Genomic DNA, 17,996 nt, shown 5'->3' with positions numbered 1-17,996 from the left:
TCATTTCCCTCAAGAAAACTAGAGAACTTTCCTAGTTAGGAAAAAGCAGTTTTAAATTCGAAATGTCCAGGAAATTAAGTTACTTTGAACTGATCCTTTGACAAGGTATTAACTCTTCAGAATTTTATAAAGGATTTATACATTATTAAATTTTATCATGCTAGCAATGACATGAGTTTTCAAATGTGAATAATGAAATTTGTCCCATCAAAAGCATAGTTATGCATGCTTCTCACTTTGACACATGATAATAATAGCTCAGTGGTATTATTAAGTTATCACATTTAGGAAATAGTTGATTTTCAAACCAAATAGCAGAAGAAATATTTAAATTCGGTCACACTGATATCACTTCAGGAAAGATGGCTAATTGACATAGAGTGGTATAATGCATTGCTTGTCAAAATGAAAATATACACTTTAAACTTATTGGCATTATGTTAAATGCAATGCCCCGTAACCAGAATTTCTATATTTCACTTAAGTAAATGTTAAAACACAATTGTTTCAGTTTTTACAAAAATCTGTAAGATAATCATTTGTCTTAATGATGAGGGAACTGTGTGAATTAGACTGTGAGTGAGTTGCTGGGATGGTGTTGAAAGGACCACATTTTGTGATTTCAAAGCTGGTGCTTATTTCAGTCATAGCCTCCTGCTTTGTGATATCATCTAATCCAAACCAGTATCCTAAGGGCCTTGCACAATGCCATATAATACTTTTAGACTTACTATTTATGTTATTTTTATTATAGTAACAATAAAGTTCAGGTAGCAAGTATTGATAATCAAAGTTTCGTGTTGTTATAGTTCATGGACTAGTTCATGGAAATCTAGTATTCATAGATTGCTGTTTATATGTCCTAATCACTTCTTGGCCTTTTGGCTAAGATCAAGTATAATATCGGTTCTTATCAGTTAAATATGCTCTAAATTATTAAAGTTAGCAAGGAATCCCAGAAGACCAAAAAAGTTTAAATGATACATATATCAGTTTTCTGAGCCTGGCTTAGAAATTATACTCATGCATGAACACTTACTACTTACATATTTCTGGAACTACAAGAATTAAAAAGACCCAATAACATCATAAGGAAGATGAAGGGGTTTTGTAATTGCAGTCTTCTGGAAATAAGAATGGCTTACTGGCTTGTTGAAGTTGGCTGCAAGTCTTCTCTACAGGGCACATTACTAGCATAAGCCTGTGGCTGTGTGGCTGGGAAGATCCTTTACTGTCACTGGGGAGTGAATAAGACTGAAGTACGTGATCACTTTTAATCTAATGAATTTTTAAATAAATATGGATTTATGTACACCAAATATATTATCTGAACCTATCTGAGGTATCTTATGATAAGTCACAAAGGGATAATTAAATTGAAACAGAAAATAAAACCCATAAAAAGGAAGAAGCAATACTCATGCCAGCTGTGAGGGCCACATGTAATTATTGTATAGCCCTCAATTCCCTAGTTTTCAGGAAAAGAAGAATAAAATTGCTGGGAATGTTAATATTCAAAAGAGGAATCAATGGTAAAACATAATGCTACCCAACACTGCTTTCATCCCTACCCTTAAAATCTTACAGCAGCCTCATAACAGCATTCAATGCAACAGATAATAATGAAGCATATGCTATTTGTCTGAATCTGTGCAACTGATGGAAATGCAGGAGTCTTCAAAGCAGAAAAACAGTGTGTTCTACCGTGAAATTCACAAACAATTCAGCTCGTAAATCTTACTGTGTCTTCTCTCCAGTTAGTAAATCCATTAAGAGCAAAATTGGAATGCCCTCACTTGGCATCCCAAGTACTTCACAGCGTATCTCTAGAGTGCCCTTTCATCCCAATTCCTGCTGGTCTTTCTTACTAGATACATGGAATTTCTCCTTCTTACCCATACACATCTTTTCTGGTTATTTACTTTTCACATTTGAGCTTTTGCAAAAGTTATAATGTCTGTCCCTAACAGCTCTTTTCCTGTTCTTCTAAGCTACAAAACTTCACTCATAATTAAATGCTGCATCAAATATCACCTCTCCTTATGTGGACCTCTCCCTGTGTCTCCCAGGAAGTTAGTCCACCCTCCCTCCTCAAGCACAGTCACAGATCACGTAGCTTCAGCTTTCCTGTCTGTCTCCCTGACTCGATGAGCTTCTATGAGCATTACTGAATATCTAACATCCAGCAGAGACTAGCCCCCAAAGTAGTCAATCAACATTTCTTTGGTAAATAAGTGAACAAAAATTACAGCGATTTTTGAAGAAAACCCTTTTCCTCATGCTAAATTCTAGCAAAAGAAAAAGGGCCATTTCATTCCTCACATTGGGACTATTCAGTATCATAACAGAAGTCTCACTGATGAGTTTTCTTAAAATCTAAGATTAATTTTAAAATAACTTCATAAAAGTCCTCCAAAATTTGAGAGAATAACTATAAAAGCAAGCAGGATGTTCACAATGAGAAATGAAATAATTATTCAAGAATGTAGCTTTTCAGAGATCTAACAATAAAGCTATATGCAGGATGAGCGTGAGGGCCCTCGACTTTCTTAAATATTACTAGATTTATGATTATTAGAACCAAAGTCATTCTCCTAGGTTAAGGAATGTTGTGTTCTTAGTGCCCTGTATTGCTCTTTTAGAACAAATACTCATTGCCAGTTTGGACACTGCATTACAAGAGTTAGACAGTTGTTGAATCAGTGGCCTCCATTGCAAATACCTGGCTGGGACAGTTGCCTGTAAACCCACTGAACCTATTCTGAGAAGCTCTTAACATTCACCAGAACACTTAGATTCCACTGAAACATTTTTTTAAAGCTTAAACACAAGATTTTTCTCGAGAAGCATCATCAGGTTTACCCGAGGATGAGTAATCCTTGATTTAGACTCCCTAGAGTTTTACAACATAAAAGCTTGAAAGAATCATTTGACCTGGAATTCTTTCTTCCCTCCAAGTTAAGTCAGTTTCCTCTGCTGTATAAAATATATCCCAAGGACTATCTGTCTTTGAACTGCCTGAAGTGCCTGCCAGGAGGATGTAACTGCCAAATGTTTCCACAGGTACCTGAAGAAATTGGCTCACTTTATAAAATTATTTCATATTGACTATTGAATTAAGGAAAATATCTAATAAAGGAAAAAATCCAGTTTTGACAGAAGGTATATGTTTTACTTTGAGAGAGTGAAATATCTTAACTGAATTTTTAAATATACGATCATAAAATAATAATCTAAAGGAAATATCTGTGTTCTCCCTTATTATGGTAGGAAGAAAAAAGTTAAAGTTCGTCTAAAAACAACAGATCATTAAGAACTTACATTGTAGATAGGAGGTAAAACTGTTCAGATTTATGCTGCAAGGAATTGTTTTGGTCTTCTCAAAGGAGAGTCCTGCCTACTTTTGTTCTTGCAATGATTTTGAATTCATATTGTGCAGAAATATCACAGATCTACTTTAAGTTTATTTAGTTTTAACCAAATTGGATTTTTTCATCATTTCAAGGCTGTATATAGATTAATTAATGTTACAGTTTTCCTGCTAGAGTCCTGCAGAAGTTGAAAAATAAAGCCAAAGCTGTCAATAGCTGGGGGAGGGGGGAGGCATTCACATGAAATTGATTTACTCCTAATGTAGAACATCATCCTGCATTTTTTAAGAAAAATAGATATAAAAATAAAAAGGAGTATTTTAAAATTAGTGAATTATGAATATGGAAGGAATTAAAAGCTTATCTTTTAATAAAGGCCAGGCTATGTCTGGTTTTGCCACTTGTTTTGAAACTTTAGACCTGACACTCATGCTCACATACTCACCCCTACCACAGAGGAGCCACTAATACAAATATAAAATAATAGTAGATATAGTAACTTTAACTAGTGTTTGTGTAGTAGTGTTTTAACATTTAGCACATATTAACTCTTCTGGTATTTATGACAACTCCGTAAGTTTGGTGCTATATTTATCACCACTTTCCAGATGAGGAAACTGAGGCACAAAGATTAAGTGATTGGACCGAGTCCCAGAGCTAGTGCATTCAGAGCCACTTAGGCACTTTAACTTCTGACACCAGGATTTTCACGATCATGCATGGTAAAGGTTTAGCAGTGCAGGTGAGGTCCCTGTTAGACTTTTGCATTCTTATCCACTTATACCAAGGATGCTTACCTGCCTATTTATGATGTTCTCACTTCACACATACACCTTGGAAACTCAGGCCTTCACATATACTCTCACAGTCATCTCAGTGGTGACCAATGATGTTTATTTAGATTTAATTCCTTAAAACTTGTCAAAGCCTATCCCTTTCCAAACTTTGGGTATCTAAGTGTAGTGCCTGGAAAACTAAGGCCTGAGTCAAAGCTTTTTCTTTCCCTAAATGGCATATTCAGTTCATAGGAATCTACCTTTCCCTGATCACTGGTTTCACTTTTTCCATCAGAAAATTCTTAGAACACTTTTTAAAAATTTTTGAAGGAACATGATAATCACATATCATATAGAACATGGAACTGCACTGCAAAATAATCCATGGATATTTTTATTTTCATGTAGAATTCATTTCTATTAATTTGTTTCTGTTCTTTAATATTTTCAGATACCTAATTTATTTCAGTACTTAACAGCCCAACACATGGCAGGTAAATGGGATAGATGTTTGTTTTTCTGTTTCATTAATGTCGAATGTTGTTAGAAATAAACATGCCATTACACTATTCATTCTTTCCTTAGAAACTAATACACTCAATCATAAAATGTTAATAAGTATATTTTTTAACTTTTAAGCAATGAAATTAATAGGTTAAAAGTTAAAATCTAGAATTAAATCTAGAATTTAAGATGGGGTAGAAAAAATATGTTTTGTTTTTAGCATTCTCCTAAAGCAATAAGAAATAATAAGGTCTACTTAAGCAACCGGAATAAAAAGAAATTCTGCCAATGTCAATCTGCTATTCTAGCAAACTTAATAAGCAAATTGGAGCTCTGCACAGTTAACATAATCAATGTTATGCAATCAATAATGAAAACAGCCAAAAACACTGACTAAACCTTGCCATGGCCAATTTAGTCCCATCATCTTGACATATCACATTGGTTTTCTAAAACAGTTTTCTTCCTGATGGATGCTCTGAGAACTTAAAATAATCCATTTAAGTCTCTGCAGTAACAATTCACCTCACTCTGCCTTTGACTTAAAAACATTTATGCATCTTCACTCACTCCTAGGAGAAATCCACTTCCTGAAACATAACGAACTGGGGCTAATAGATATAATAAACTGAACACCACAGTCTTCTTTTGATATGCAAGGTGAGGATATTTTAATAACTATTAGTATTTGACACAATACAGTTTTGCCACATCTACACAGCTGCTTTTTAGAGAATTGCAGATTATTTGAATGTGTGATTAACCTCTTAAAATCAGGGCATTTGACTAGCCCAGAAAAATAAAATTATCCCAATATAAATTCTAAGCCTATCTTTAAAACTGCAAAAACTTACAAATGCATGAATGCTAGCTTAAATGTAGCTTCAGATTTATATTACACAGATTTTGTTGTACCTAGAGTAAAAATAAATTTGTTGCAACTAGGTACTGATCAAAGAGCAAATAAGTAAGTACTATGAAGCAGAAAAATTGTGGCCCCTCAAAATTAGTAATTTTTTCAAATGGCCTATTAAATAAAATAGACCAAGAACATTTTATTTAGTTGTTTTACATAAATATAAAGCATTTGGGATATTTAATTCAAAATCATTGAGTTACTAGAATCATATGATATGGGTAAAAATATATCATTTAAATTACAAATAAGTTGAACATTGAAATATATGTAATATTTGGATTGATTTTTATTATTTGCAAGTTGAGTAGTCACCATGTATATAATTTTTGAAAGAACTAGTATAGTGGTCTTTGTGTGCCTCCTAGATTCCCCTTTAGGAATAAAAATCAGACTCCCGCAGCTGCTCCCAGTACTGCTGTAGAAACCCCTCAGTGTCAGTTCCCTACAGGGATGGCAGAACTGCCTCAGCAAGGTCAGGCTTCAGTCCTGGGGCAGTCGTCATTCACGGAATGGTTAATTTTCTCAACACTTCTTTCTTTCCAAGGTTTATGCCAAGTTATGCTTGGATATAACTGACCCAATCCTCTTGCCCAAATGGGTACAATTCTGAAAAGTTGTTCCAGCTTCAGAATCACCAATGGTTTGGGTGGGTTTTCTGTTAGGACCACAAAATGGCTCAATTATTTTCTTTTGTTTAGTATTGCTTCCCTTTCACAGGTATTGGTCCCACTATCACTCACTATCTAACCTCCTGCACAATCACATGCATCTCAGAGTCTGCTTCCCAGGCACCCCAGTCCATGGAGGTAGGTGCTAAAGCCATTCAAAAAATCATAAAGTACTTTTCCAATTCTGTATCTATATAATATATATTTTTACATAATAGTCTAGAGCTTAAAATATTAATATTATTATTAGTTATATGTAAAATAATATACAAATAATCCAAATAATAAGATTAACATATTTGGAATAACAATATGGTAAAAACAGTAGAAAATATTTATTTTTCTCTACATCTATATCTTTACCTCTCTTTCCATCCTCAAGCTCTGCCTATCCATACTCTACAATGGTTCTTACTAGGAATCAGCTTACTTATCACCTGTAGGTTACAATCTACAGAATTCTGACACTTAGAAATAGATAGGTAATCTATTGTACTGTTATGATTGCTTAGTGATCTTAAGGTCAATAGATTTATTTTGGTATGTGTATGTGCATGTTCTGCATCTTATTTTAACACTTCTTGACAACACATTAAAAATAGAAATCCCCTTAATGGTTTATAACCTTCTGAATCGATTGCTAAAGTACATGTAGATTATATATATCCATAACTTACAATTAAAAATAAAATTATAGAATATGTTGCATTGTTATAAAGGGGTTATTTAATAATAGTAGTTATGGGGCTGATATCAAGTCAATATACATTAGTGTAAACCCTCTTCCTAAGAAGTTACTCTGACTCAAGGCCACTGAATGAACCAAATGGTACTCTAAATTTTAAGACAATAATGCCATTTTCTTGTAGATGACCCACCAGAATTAAGAAAAATAGAACCTAATTAGTGAATGGTGGTAGATACTTGAACCAAAAAGCATGTTGGGTTGAAAGTAGAGTTGGCTTCTCTTTAAATAGAGAATGCCATAGCGGGAGGAAATAATGAGTCAGAAGATGAGCCCTAGAGTGTTGGATAAATCCAGGATCTCTCCCTGCTAAGCCTCTGAGACCACCCTGACTTCTTCCTATGTCAGCCGGATTTGTTCATCTTTTCCTGGGTTTCGGTGAATTTGTACTAAATTCTATTTACTTAAATTAATGTGAGTAGGTGTCTCTTGGTGACCAACCATGTTCTAAGTAGACAAGTTAGAAAAAGGAAATAGCAGATAATGATGTTTGGCCAAATATGAGTAATAATTTGTATTATTAGGCCAAAATATATGTGAAATTTAGTTATCCTAATAGAAAATTCAATTTTATTCTGTGTTCATCCAAACTGTGTAAATTATACAATTTCAAAGGATTTGAAAACTTTCAACCTTCTGTCTTCATCTGTGTCCTCCAGAGATTCAACTTTATATTCTGATAATGTATTCTTACACCAAACTTCAAAGCAAACTGTCAGATGTGGTTTTTTCACATTTATCTCCATCTATCATACACAGTTCTTAAAAATCAAAAATAGTAATATTGTGTGTCTATTTAATCTAGCTTATAATTTGATAAAAATTAAGGAAACTCATACTGTATCTCTGTATATCGGATGTTCTGCAAAATAAAGATAAAATACTATGGCTGAATTCAAGTAAAAATTAAGTTTATTTTCATCATTTTATTAAATTTATTTTCATATAACAAATTATTTCATTCCATGTAAACTGCCTCTTTCACCTAACTCTCAAGCTTGCCTTACCTAAAAGCAAAACATTACCTTTGACTTGCTGTCATTAAACCACATCAAGAGTTAGTCTGAATACCTCTCCCAAAGTGGAGCAAAGTGATTATGTTTCATGACAGTATCATAACTCCTTAAAGGTCTTTTCAAAGAGCTTTTCATTTTGGATGAGTTAAGCAGATATTTAAACTGTAGGAAATAGCACATTTTCTAACACTCAGTAGTTGGGATTGTTCATCTCACTAATATATTACTACTTATTGTTACAAAGCAAAGTAGAGCTCTAAAACTTGAATATGTGGGCATTTTCATTAGAGAGTAGAGAACTCTAAATCTCTTTGATGCCAGGAGGTTTTTCAGGTAGTACCAGGAGATTATGATGCAAGAGTCATACATTTAAGTACAAAGACAAAAGTCACAGAGAAGACAAACAAAAGCTAGGGGATGTGAGAAAATTATTTTGGCTTGACTCAAAAAAAAAAATCCAGGAGACTAAAGTTGTATTAAGTCTCACTCCTCCTGAATTGGTGTAGTACATTCAATTACCAAACATGGCGTGACAACCAACTGAGAATCCAAGTGTGTGTTAAAAACAAAAACAAAATCAGGCTGGGAAAGTTGTGGGCTCAATCATAGCATGCTTTACAACCATGAAAGCTGATTAGGGGTTTTCTAGTTAACCAGGGACATTTTCTGTTTAGTCATATCAATACATGCAAAAGCCATGACCTCTGAAAAATATAGCATAGCTCAGAGTGGCAGTGAGTCCTTCTACTTAAGAACAGATTTGTTGAGAGTTTGGGGAAAGGGAATTAGATGTATATACAATCATCAGATTGTAGATGGTTTTACTCTCTATGTATATTTTGATCTTATGTGAGCTAGTGAAACATGGCCAGTTTTCTAATGTAGGGGATTCATTAAACTAGGAGGCATTTAGAGGATAGGAGATCAGTTGTGATTCTGCTGTAACAGGCTGAGTAAAAGAGGTACAATATATGTTACATGGCTGTAGTAAACTGGCTATTTGGGATGAGAGAAGATGTACATGCCAGTAGATAAAAACAGAAATTACTTAGGTTCAAAATTATCCTCATAATTTATTTGCCTTGTAACTTTGGTGAAGCTTTCTCTTTTGTTTCCAGATTTCAGTTTCCTTATCTATAAGATTTTATAATAAGTTAGTAACTATGTTATAGAATGTGAGGATAAATCAAGTCAAAACATATGTCACTTAGAACAATACCTAAATTAATAAATGTTAGAAGTAATATTTCTTATGAAAGAGAGTGAATGCTGTCCTGCTTGGAAAACAGAGAAGGTAGAATAACTGCCACAAATTTAAAAAAGACAATGTATGTGACTTAAAATAAGTGAACACGTAAGTGATTCACTTCTAACCATACCCAGACTCTAAATAAACTCACTTCCCACTGCCATTGTCCACACGCATGTCATTCCCACTCCTGTTTAAGCAGACTCAGAACATTACAACTGTCTTCATTCACCTCTCCTTTCTTCTCTGTCTTCATTCACCTCTCTTTCTTTTGTCAAAACAGTTACTAAGATTTTTTTATTTCTGGAAACAAACAAAGCACCCTCATTGGCCACTTTTACATTGGTACTTACAAATCTCAGTCCAAGTTGCCATCATAACACGTCTAGGTTAATGGTATAGTTTCTGGCTGATTTGCCTATTACACCTGCTCATTGTGAGATTTTTTTCTTCTTTACATTTTTTTAAAGATTTTATTTATTTATTTTTAGAGATGGAAGGGAGGGAGAGAGAGAGAGAAACATCAATGTGTGGTTGCTGGGGGCTGTGGCCTGCAACCCAGGCATGTGCCCTGACTGGGAATCGAACCTGCGATGCTTTGGTTCACAGCCTGATCTCAATCCACTGAGCTACACCAGCCAGATTTTTTTTTAAGATTTTATTTATTTATTCTTTACATTTTTATATACTCATTAATGTGCAAGAGAAACTCACCAGGAAATTTAAAACACAAGGTCCTTTTAGTATGTCACCTCTCCACTTAAACTTTTCAATGTAATCTATTTCTACTGTAACACTTTCATCCCTGTACTTTTCTTCTGCTTTCCCTGAAGCATTTTCTTTACTCTCTGTTTTCCCCACTCTTGCCCGTGGGTTCCTCACTGCCTGGAAGTCACACTGCGCCCGTCCTGCTTTGGGACTCATGTTTTTCTGCTTGTCTGATACATTTATAGCTCTTCAACCATGTAAAAACCCCAATTCTATCTATTCTTCTAAAGCGAGAGCACCAACTCAATTTAGAAGTGTGAAGAATAGTTATGTATTTTGAATGAATAATGCTGCTGTTTAAATTGGCTCAGAGATTACAGTCAGAATCCTTTTGACTATGTAAGACCTTTTCAGAATCTGCAAAGCAATCACAGGCCCCTGTGACAAAATTTTTCAGTGCATTATATACCATGTGTAAGTCAAGTAACTTCTTATAGTATGGCCCTCTGAGTAAATAACAAGGCTTGAGGGCAGCAATTGTACTCGTGTTGATTACTGCTACTGACACAGTGTCTGGTAAATCCAGTAGTACTGTGTGTTTGATTGAACTAGGATTTGAGGCACTTCTCAGAATTTGGTGGAACTGAAAATGAATTATATAGTTACAATTATTGGGCATAATAAAATAATGTACTTCTGTAATTCATTATTTCTATAACATGTTATAAATCCTTTAGAATATACAATGAACAGAAGATTGATAAATTATATGGATAACTTTACATTTATAAAATAGAGAATCTAATCCAAGGCAATGTATATACTTGCTGCTGTTGGGTCCTAAGGATTTGAAATTGATAACCATGTAGCATAATTCTAAAAGGAAATGAGTATCAGCCACAAATACCTAAAAATGTGTTTGGCTTTATGAAAGCTTATAATTATAGCATTGACTACTGTAAGGCCTCTGAAAATGGCATTTTAAAAAACCCCTTAGCAACAATAGGTATCCAAAATGGTTTGGGGGCTGATTTCTTAAAGAATAATGACAAGAGGAAATATGTAATAGATGGTAAAACACGAGGGAGAAACAAAGAAGGCTGAGCACTACTCATTTAAGGAGAGAGATCTATTTAAACTTAATTTCAGCTTATATAATAATATGAGGCAACATCAATAAAAAATATAAAATAACTGTTTATGCAGATACATTCTTCATATAATCAGTGGAATGAAGAAAAAGAAATTGTCAGAACCTTTGTGCCTTAAAATTACCAACTGGGTTTTCAGTATCACCAACAAGCTCGAACACTATCCCCTTTCACATAGCTGAATAAAAAGCAAAAGAAGCATGGTAACTTTTTTGAATTTTCATAATAAAACTAATTCTTACTTCAAAACAGAATTAATTTTCAATTTAAAACAGATAATTCCCTTGCTAACACATTTTTAATACTAATTTTTTACCAAATTTTAGTTTTTATAAATATACTATGGTATCACATTAAGAAAGCAAAACATTAATCCAAAATTCATAATTTATTAAAATAATACATTATATGATTTTTTAGCTGTGATCACTAACCTCAGAGTCTATCTTTTAGTCACCTTTATATTTTCCAGTGTCTTGATTACAATGTATATTAAATAAATATGTGAATAAATTTATATTAAACAATAAAAGTAAATATTGCCTCTTTTAGAAGAAACAAATCTTTAGAAGAGTAACTTTTAAGAGCAGGGTATTTTATATGAATTTTTCATGTTGATATACATTTAAAACAATGTTTGAAGGAGAAATAAAAATCTACTATCTTCTAAGTCTCAGAAAATATATTATTAAATCTTCTAATGGAAATTAAGTTTATTGAAATGGCAGATATATTTAAAAGTGTTTACTAATTAAAACTAGGAAATTCTTAATGATTCATGGCATACTATATATATTACATATATATTATAATATGTATAAAAGATATTAAGAAAAAGAAAAGTTTTAGTGCCTATCTCCATTTGTCTTATCTACTTTGCTTATTTCAGTTTGTGTAACTTAACTTAACCCATTGCACTCTTTATCTCCCCAACAATTAGTCACTATACAGTTCTATAAAGCACAGAAAGGAATGTTAAAAGCATAGCAGACATATAGTTTACTTAGTATCTCATTGACTTTTTTCCAATGATAGAATTCACTTAAGAGATTTTCTTACCTGGAATGCCCTATAGCTTTCATTTTAACCAATCTAAATCATTTGTATTCTGAAAGGCTTAATTCAAGACCCAAATTGCCTGCTATTCAACTACAGGCAGTTCTATGTTATTGTCATCTTCTAAGCCCACATTGAGATCCTTACTTGGCTATGACTTTAGGACATGTGACCTCAAAGCATATGTGGAAAAAGCAAGCATAGAGCTGGAACCTGGGGAAGTTGCCAAGATGTTGCCTGGCCTGCGACTCCTGACTCCACAGAAATTATGTTCCCACTTACACATCTCATCACACATGACCATGTCTAACCCACACCAGGGTGAAAAGAATTTCTGGAAAATCTGCTGTTCACTATCACAGCATCAAAATTATATAAAAATTTCCTCTACCTATTGAGAGAAGTAGCCTGGCTATTTCTGCTATCTTACTTGTGACAACAATTTATGAGCATACCATAGAAATCCTATCTGGATCAACTAGTTTAGAGTAATAACAAAATAATCAACACTGGTATCTTAGAAATTGACATATTTATATAAGTTATCAAGAGTTTCTGCATACATGAACTATATTTAATACTTATGTAACTCTTATGTTAGGAAAATTCCCTTTTTTTAGATTGGAAATAGGCCCAGGGGAGACAAAGAATATAATATTTGTGAAATTGAAAATGTAACTGAGATTTGAGGCCACAAGTTCCAACTCTAAGACTAGTGATCTTTCTGATCCAAATAGACTAAGATGAGCTAGAGGCATGAGAAAATTAAACTGTATGCATGACCCAGCCACAGTCAGGGACAGGTTTGTACGTTCACTCCCATTCTTTCACTCATTTAACCAAAACTATTTATTTGGATTCCATTAAGTGCTAAGTGTGAGGAAAAAAAAAGGGAATGAAAGAAACTTCTAGCAGAATTGCAGTAACAAAAGGCATAGAGGGAAAGAAGAAATTGGAAAAGAAGAATATAGTCCTGGAAGCAGTACATTTTGCCTGGGAAATGAGGAAAGATATCTGAGAAAGAACACATGGTGAAAGTCTATGAATGTATCTAAGGTATTTGGACTTTATTCTATAGGAAATGATGATCTAACTAAACTCATGAGGCATATAATCAGATGAATACTATGACAAGATTGCATTTTCAAAAAAGATAACTTTAGCTGTTTGGAGAAGAATGGTTTGAGGAGACATGGGCAAGGAAGTATCCCAAAAGACCAAGTGAAGGGCAATTTCCTTTCTTCACAAGTAGTGGAACACTGAGGATAGAATACACAGAAATACGTTCAATTCAGAAATTGAGTTTTATACATAGAATGCAGGAAGTTATTTCTGTTACATGTGAATCTTTCTAGCACTACATGAATAAAAGAAAATATTCAACTCCACTATATTCTAGTAAATATTCTCTTGACTGTATGTCTCTTAGAATCAACTGAAATGATACTTTCCTTCAGTGACAGCTGACCCCTCTGGCAAATATTGACTTCTCCAGTGTCCTGGTTCTGCTTACAGGCCCATTGTGTTATGGAGAAGATGGCTCTGGAAAGAAGGAAAAACACTCTTTTCTTCCAATTCCTCTTGGCAGGTATTAATTGGGGAAAGGGATGAAAATTAAGTATGGGGAAAATGGGAATTTTTTGGTCATGTCTAATGTGAATTTGACTCAAATTAGATTGTTGAGACCCAATTTCCTGAAGGTAGAATGCAATGGGATAAAGGACCTGGCCTCACTAATACTGTGGTGCATTGAAGGGGACTGATCTATGTGGGGAAACTGCAAGAGGTTAGGAAGAGATTCTCAAAGGTGATGGCATATATAAAAGATACTTAATAAATTATCCTTTTAATGAATTATTGTTTATTTAGCCAAATGTTCTATATTTCTATCATAAAGTAGCTTTTAAAAAATGTTTGGCCATTTATTTTCTTACAATTTCCTCAATAGTTTGGCTTTTGCTTGTTCTTATTTATAACCCCTCCTTCCTTTTCTAGCTGTGAGCAGATTTCCTTTTTCATGGGCTTATGGATAGTCCCTCTAGCCTTTCTTACATCTAATTATTTTGATTTTCAGCTCTGCTGTTTGGTTTTTATATAACTTCTTGTTTAGAGTCACACCTGGTGCAGTTTGGTACTCTATTAGCTGTTTATTATTAAAGAGCTAAGGTTTCTGAATCAAATATAAAATTTTAAAAAAGAAAAATACACTGCTCCTTTTTGTTTTTTAATGCTCCAAGTAGTGCTCTAGGCATAGGTGAGTTGGTGTGGCAAGATATTTTCTTAATAAAAATTACAACATAAGAATGCTCTAGGTGTTCTACTCTAGTTTGTTAATATTTTCTGACTCCTTCCAATTCCTCTTTAATTTGCTTGCATTCTGACATTAGCTGATAGCAGAGTGTTTTCTCTAGTTTATCATTGTATCCTCAGCTTCTAGCACTATGCTAAAGCAGAGCATGAGCTCATTGAAAATTTTAACTTGACCCTTATGTCTTCCATTTTGCTCTATCTCTCCTATATGCCAATTATCCTGATTTATTTTCCCTTCTCTACATCATTTCCCCTTGTTAATCATAACAGTAACTAGCCTTCACCTTGGCTGTGGGTCTTTCAAGTAACTCCCTGATGAGACTTAAGGGTTCTTCCATACACACTTGGCCCCTTGAACATTCTTCCAGATAATATTTGAGAAATTTAATAGTAATTCCTTTCTTTGACATGATTATATTCTTGGATATTTAAGGGGGGTGACAATAAAATTTATCAACCCAATCGGACACTCTTGTTCAACACAAATGCTGAACAGAAAGAAACACAGGACTGGGGCTTCAGGTGACCCACAATGTAATGACAGAGCACATTTTTGTCTTTGCATTCCAAGTGCCTAGCGCAGTTTTAGACACAGAGTAGGCTCTTTAAAAAATGGCAATGAAGCTTCAAATAACCATATATGAATATTTCACAACTTTTCAAGCAGACAAACATTAGAATTTAGAAAAAGAATACATGAGCTTTAGGCATTGTTTCTACTACTTACTATATTCATGAAGTTCCAACAATTTGTCTTTCACATTCTCCATTTTCTCATCTCTGATGTAAGACTATTATACTCTATATGTAACTAATATAATTGTTAGATTATTTTTTAAAAATCTTTGAGTTTTATGTATAGTAAAACAAGTAAAACAAAAATATTGGTATTCCTCAAACCACACTAACATTTTACTATGTGTTGCTTCTCTTCTCCTGGGTACAGTATTCTTACATATAATATAAAGTTATTGTATATTCTGGGCCTGAAGTGCTATACTTTTAGCCATTTAGCATTAAATGGGTTAATATATGTAAATAACTTAGAACAGAAATTAGCATGTGTTATATGGTATATATTTAATGACTAAGCATTAATATTTAATTTTTAGTTTACTTTTACAAGAAATCTGCAGAACATTAACCTTCATATTATAGCTCATCAGAGTTTAAGAGTATAAGCTATAGTTTTAAATTATGCCTTTAAAAGCCTAGATATATTATCTCAGGCAATACATTTAACCTCTCTTTATGTTTGTTTTTTCATCTGTAAAGAGATGATAATGGTACTTTATAGGGAAAATTGTGAATATTCAATTAGCCATTAAATGTGAATTTTGTCAAAAAAAGCATTAAGAGCAGTGCTGGCATAGAGAAGTCTCAATAAATATTTGCTACTAGTTATTATTTACATAGACATTTAAGTACAAATTAAAATTGTTTTTAATTTATCCCATGAGACCATTCATAATATTTTTGAAAGTTTAAAAATACCTAATAGTGTTGAAATTTGTTTTATACTCAAGGAAATAATAAGTACATCAAATCTAATTTATATCAACTAAATATATATTTTAGATAGCTGTATTTTATTTTTTACTTTTTATTTTAAGAAAACAAAACTTTATATGCAAGCATAATCCTCCTTCTGAAATTAGGTTAAACACCTAAATTACACTGTGAGTTTGTGGATATAGTTGATTCTAAACAATGATATAAATCCTATAAAAACTGTTTTCATATTGGTGGATATCCTAATCAATACTTATACCCACTTCACCCCTTCACCCCAAATGCCAGTTAGTTTGGGTCACTTCAACCTAATAAATAAATAGTTCACTAGGAGGGAAAATGGTTGGGTTTCTATAAATACAATAACATTTTTAAATTTAAAAATTTCTGTTGGTTTGGGTATTGGTTTTGCTGATACAGTTTAAAAGTTATTTAAAAAATAGTTCTGACACATATTATGCATAATTGAAACTAAAATGTATAGATTTGTTTATAATAAAAAGTGATGCTCTTCATAAAAGTCCTTCAAAACCTTTGCACTTCCAAGCACTGTCCATTTTACTGTGGCTCTAACATTAATGCTAATCTCAGTTCCCATTGTTTTATTCATATTCTTAAAAATATCTAAGCATTGTTGCCTTTATCAATATTTATAAATCTTTCATGTGCCTAGTGACTCCATTTCTCATAATTCTACTTATTCTATTGCACTGTGTTAAATTTCAAAAAGTCCCTGCATTAATATTTATTGTAATCTTATGACTTGAAGCATTCACTTGTTGATTTGAATGCTAAAAAGATACACTATACCATGCAGCAAAAGTTCTGTCATCATCAATCACAAAACAGTTAAAAGCATAAGTATTTGGAGTCAGAGTTATAGGAATTTGCCTTTGTCATTTATGAGAAAAATCACTTTCAATGTGTATTGTATAATATTGATTTGTGTGGTTAAATTAGGCAGTTAGCTATTGACTTCTACTTACATATCACCATGATATTTTTTAAGATTTTATTTATTTATTTTTAGAGAGGGAAGGGAGGGAGATAGAGAGAGAGAGAAACATCAATGTGTGGTTGCTGGGGGTCATGGCCTGCAACCCAGGCATGTGCCCTTACTGGGAATCCAACCTGTGACACTTTGGTTTGCAGCCCGTGCTCAATCCACTGAGCTATGCCAGCCAGGGCCACCATGACATTTTTCATAGGTATTTAGTCTGAAAGAAAATATTTCCTTAGCATATATTTTACTTGGAGGAAAACTTTTAAAGTATATGGTATTGTGGTGGGCACATAGTAGGTGCTCAGCATGTATTTATGTTAACTATTCTTCCTCTGCTTAATATTTCATTTTTATTTAGATCAGGAGGCATTTGGTCCTGTAAAAATACCTTTGGGCATGTTCGGTTTATGGCAGAAGGTATTGGAAATTTGGTCCTGCCCACATGTCCACACTTAGAAAACATTCCTGGATTCAAATTACCAATAACATTTATTTATACTTTTGGTTTTTCAGGATTAATACATAAAAAAATACCACCATGTTATATTGGTTCAATAATTGTTTTGTGGTTGTACTGCCAATAATAGCCCTTCTTTCCTCAGCAGCCCAGCTGCTAGTGATGCATGGGGTTAGGTAGACAGCTTGAGTGGGCCATGTGTGTCCATGGACGTTTAGGTATGGGACAAATATCAAACACCTTTTCCTGTGGATCAATAGAATATAAATGTCCTGCAAGGATTATTATGTATGGCTTATAGACTCCTTCTCTCCCTCTTCCAGCTCTTCCTCTCCTTCTTCTAATAATGTGAAAGAAATGTGAAAGAATCTAATGTAATTCCCATATTCACTTAACACCTTACTGTTTTTGCCTATCCACCATTGTCAGGCAAGTACATTGCAGTGACTGTCCCAGGCTGCCCCCTAACTTCCAGCATCAAATATCTTCAAATCTCTTGTCTAATGTCTCCTACTTGAATTCTCTTTTCAGCTCTGTTCTTTAGTTTGTTA

At 33.4% G+C, this 17,996-nt stretch overlaps 1 protein-coding gene and 1 pseudogene across 1 annotated transcript in view; both read left to right on the top strand.

Moving 5' to 3' along the window:
* EYS (eyes shut homolog) overlaps positions 1 to 17,996 on the top strand; it is a 1,607,944-nt gene that overhangs the window by 969,815 nt on the left and 620,133 nt on the right. The gene's annotated exons all lie outside the window — the stretch shown is intronic.
* Positions 866 to 958, top strand: LOC123822356 (annotated as a pseudogene).

This window comes from Phyllostomus hastatus, unplaced genomic scaffold, assembly GCF_019186645.2.
Source record: "Phyllostomus hastatus isolate PE091 unplaced genomic scaffold, TTU_PhHast_1.1 phas_contig_40, whole genome shotgun sequence".
NCBI classification, from domain to species: domain Eukaryota; kingdom Metazoa; phylum Chordata; class Mammalia; order Chiroptera; family Phyllostomidae; genus Phyllostomus; species Phyllostomus hastatus.
This window is presented reverse-complemented; position numbering and strand designations above follow the sequence as displayed.